Raw genomic sequence first — 4,802 nt, forward strand, 5'->3', positions numbered from 1 at the left:
GTCCAATATAGTAGCCACCAGATTTATGTGGCTAAATTTAATTATAATTAAACAAAATTTAAAAATCACATCCTCAGTTGCACTAGCCACATTCCAGATGCAAGACAAAGCAAATAAAAATGAAGAATGCCCAGTAAATTTGGATTTCAGATAAACAATGAATTGTTTTAGCATATCCCAAATATTGCATGGGACATACACTAAATAAGCACTGTTTATCTCAAGTTCAAACTTAGCAGGGTGTCCTATGCTCTAAACCTTAGCTAACATGGGACTAATGGTCACTGTGCTGGACAGCATAGATACAGAACATTTCCACTACACAGTTCTATTGGATACCACTGATTAAAGACTTGTCTGGTTCCCGGGCTGGGATATGTGGCCTCTCCTAAGTGTGGCTTGGCCTTCCCCCGACATGGCAGGTTAAACAGATATTGGAAGGAGCAAGAGAGCGAAGTTTCCTCCGGTCTATACTATGATGTTAGCACTTTATCATTTGTCCCATTCTATGGATTATAAACATGTCACTAAAGCCAGCCTAGATTCAAGGGGAGGGCAACAGAACCCATGAGATTGGAACCATATTGTGGACATCCTGGGAAACTATAAAGTCAGGGCGGGGACAGCAAATTAGTCAGGGCCTTGTAGCCGTTCTAAGAACTTGGGTTTTTATGTTTTACCAAATGGGAAGTCATGGAAGCGTTTTTTGTACAGAAGGGTCATGATCAGACTTAGGTTTTAAAATGAAATATAAGGAATGAAGGTAGAGAGCAGGCACTTTATCTAGTTGTGGCTAAGCTGGAATCAGTTACACCCAGTGATGTAGGAGCGCCATGACAACCACAGCCTCCAGTCTCCTCCCTCTAAGCTGGCCCAACAAGTACGCTACAATTGCCTCAGGCTGGCCTCCTCTCGTAAGTCACATCCAGTCAGTTTCTTGTCCTTTGCCCTTTCTAGTGACAAGCACTTTATATAAAATACAGTGCAGAAGGGGTCAAAAGAACTGCAGACACAAACCAGATTTTGGAAAACTCTTTGTTCCGGTCCTATAGAATTAGCAGGCATTTCCAACATTTTCCTCTCGACTGCCCAGACTCAGGATTTCCTATCTTCTGGGGTGTTCACTGAGCAGACCAGGTCAGTGCCACAGGGAGGAGTGGGGCTTCATGCAGCTCCTGTTGGCTCACTGGCTCCTTCTCCTCCTCCTGCCACTTTCTCTGTAACCAAATACACGTCTGGCCCTGCTGCCTGCCTCCCAACATGATCAAACTGTGGTCTCATAGTACCATCAACAACTCCAAGGAGCAGAGAGGCCCTGGGAACTGCAGGTGAACCCAACTAGTCTCGAAGGCTGACTAGCTTTAAGTTTGCACCACTCAGCTGCCTTGCAGACACCTCCCTTATTCTGGCAGGACAGAGCAACAGGGAGTTGGGACTTTAATCAATTATGCCCACAATTACCATATTAGGCCTGAATCAAGAGTAATTAGTACTAGTTTAATGCACCAGCAGCACTATTTTTTATTTGCTGTTTCAAAATCTTGCCTTGTCTTAGGTTTATCTTCAGGAAGTGAATAATACCCTCCTGTGGTTTCACACTGTGGAGGCATCATGGCAAGAGACTCATGATCTCCATTCCACCTCCAAATTACACCAAAATGACAAGGATCTGCGACATGGCAATTAAAAAATAAAGCCACCAATAACGTTCCTAAAACCTAAGCCCTGGCCAGTCTGCCAGTACATAATCTTTGTAGCAAAGCTCAGCGGGAATACCACGCCCTGATCCCCAAATCCCCAATTAGCTGAGGGTGTACCAGATGAATTAATGCTCATAGGGAAGAGCTGGAAGGCAACCATTAGAAATAAAAATGGCTGTGGGCTAGGATTATGGGCTCTTCTTTTCCTAAGTGTTTTGCATAATATTGTCCCCAGAGTTTAACAAGCTGTAAAGTTTTGTAAGATGACTCAATTAAAATCCTCCTAAAAGTGCTATGTAAATCATTCAGTCTAATGAAGTCTTTGCAGGACAGGGAGGTTTGCTGGAGGGAGGGCCAGGATACCCTCAGCCTCCTCCATTGTTTCCTCCTGCCCTCTTTCTAGTGGGGTGGGTGGCAAGACAAGATGCAAAACAGGTGTTCTAGTCTCTGGACCATGGAAACTATTCTAAAGGCAGAGATATTCAAGAACTAGAAACCAAAACCACCCAATTCTGGCATCCTGAATCATTTTCCGTGAAATATGCTGCATATATGGGTAGGAATTAAATCAAACATTTAATAACATTTTTTTTTGTGTGTATGAATATGGTAAAATAGAGGACTTTGGTTTTCTAGTTTACACATTTGGATTGCTTGAATTCCCTGTATTGCTTTTAGTCAGAAAGATTAAAAACAACAAAAAAATGCCTTTCAAGAGCAACAAACCAAACCTCGAATAAGTAATCTATGCCCAGTCAGGAAAGGGAAGGGTCCTCCCTGCTTTCCTTCCACAGGTCACAGGTCCCAGCTCTGAATCGCTGCCCCCCCTCCCCTCCCCGCCCCGCCCCTGACCCTATTAACTTGCAGCTGATTTAACCCCAGTCCCAAAAGCTGCCAGAACAGGAGCTGCCTCAGCAAGGGGTTGTCTTGCATCACCAGGAATCTGAGGCGCCTACATGAACCCTGGAGGACTGCCGGTATGGGAAGACCATCCAGAATAAGTTGAAATCTTAGATGCCATGACATTTCTCTTCCTATTACAAGGCTATCATTGGAACAATTCCGCAGGAACATCAGGCTTGCCCTCAGTTGCTCCCGTAAAGGCTCCACAAACCGAGTGCACATGGCTGTCCTGGGTCTCTCTGCCACCTGTAGGCAGAAGACTGATGGTGCAAGGCACTTCTTGTCTTCTGAAAATAGTTTCCAACTCAGAGCTAGGCATTATCTCAAACCTCACAAAGGTTTGGCAAGGCAATTGTCAAGGAAAGACCCAAAAAGATGGAAGTTGAAACAAGTGAACGTGCAGGAGGTAACTGGCCCACTGCTTGGACTGTCACCACTGATAGCAACAAAGGTATGAGATGACCTTGACTTTCTACCAAACTTTAGACCAAATGCAGTCTTCTCTTGCTTATCTGCATCCCCACATCTTCCTTTTGGGAAAATGCATTACCTATGAACTACAGTCATGTGTGCTACAACACAACTTTCCTAGGATCATTAGGTAGTCTCTTAAAGCAATCCTCAACTCAATAAAAGAGCACCCTCTCACAACAGCTTTAAAACACCTGACAAAAGCGCCCCCTACAATCATCACTCTGAAATGCCCCATACTACCCTAGTGGCTTTAAGAAAAACCTTTCAAAGTATTCTAAGCCCACCTGCACTCTTCTTGTTAGTTTCCTCAGCAGCTGTAATTTCCCACTTAGCAGTCCTCCTGAGTACCAGAGAGAAGCTGTCTTCCCTTTCACCTGCACCCTATCCCCACTAGCTCTGTGGCATACAGGACAACATCCTCCCACAAGCCCTGCCTTCAAGTTTCAGGATGTTGGTTACCTCTACCTCTGCTGGTTCCTTGGAAATGGCGAACAAACTAAATAAGGCAGTGATGGCTCTGTTGACCGACATGGATAAGAAAAGGGCCTGAAACATCCCTCACCCACTCACAACCACATGGGGTTTCACCAATGACCTTCAGACATAATCACTTTAATCCTTTTCCCCTTTGCCTTGAGAGTACTTGCTGGCGGCACTTGTTGCTGCGTTTACCACAGGATAATTCGCAGGTTAATCCTAACCTTACCCCCAAAGTTTGCTATGAAATATCTTGCCTTTATTATTTTTGCATCCCTCTAGTATACCAATAATCTTTGGAAACAAATAACATCATTCCATTTATAGCAGTTTTCAGCAGTTCGATCACTACAAGTGTCAAATCCTAGAAAATGCAGCATTCCTATATGTGGTGTTAAATAAACGCTGGCAGCAAGCTGCACTTTTTTCTAAACAGGAAAAGGGCTAAAAAATTATCCTTTAAGCCAATAGTACGTAAGGTAGGCACATCTAAAATCATATCAAAGAATAAGTCTACATTTGAGATCACTGGTACAAAATTCATTTGAGGGGCACCTAAAGAATTGCTGCCATTTACACAAGATCCATCTGGATCAAAGGGGGCACCCACACAGGCTACTCAGCATGTAGGGCCAGGACTCCGAACACAACATCCCTGACATCCCAACATATACCCAAATGCAGCAAGGCCCGAGTCAAGCCTTGAAACAAGCCAGTAGTCAGAACTCCTTGGATCAGGGGCAACCTGAGCACATTGAGTTGCCCACCCCAACCACACAACACCTACACCACTATAGTGTAGGAGTGACAGGTAAGCAAGACAGAAACATGGTTATAACAGAGGAATTACAACTGTGTTTAAGTTCACTCATTTCATGCACCATGCTGTAAGGGAAGGTGTAAAATTTCTCAGAGAGAAAACCTGTAACACTAAATGTTTAGTCATTGCCAAAGGTGGGACATATCATTTCTGAGGACACATCATCACTGATTTTAAAGCAGTTAAAAACGCAAAGCTGAATCAAATCAAAAGCAAACAAATCCAGATCCAGGAACCTTCTAAAAAACTGGCCTGTAGTCTTCAAAAACATTAAGACTAAAATGGAGGCCAGGACTGGGCAGAGACAAGCAAGCCCCTCACCACTGCCAAGGATTAGCTGCAACTACATAGTCTTAGGTGCAGTTAGCCTTGCTTTCCACAAAACAAACAAACAAACAAACAAACAAACAAACAGCACACACACTCCA

Source organism: Rousettus aegyptiacus, unplaced genomic scaffold, assembly GCF_014176215.1.
Source record: "Rousettus aegyptiacus isolate mRouAeg1 unplaced genomic scaffold, mRouAeg1.p scaffold_m13_p_12, whole genome shotgun sequence".
Classification (NCBI taxonomy): Eukaryota; Metazoa; Chordata; class Mammalia; order Chiroptera; family Pteropodidae; genus Rousettus; species Rousettus aegyptiacus.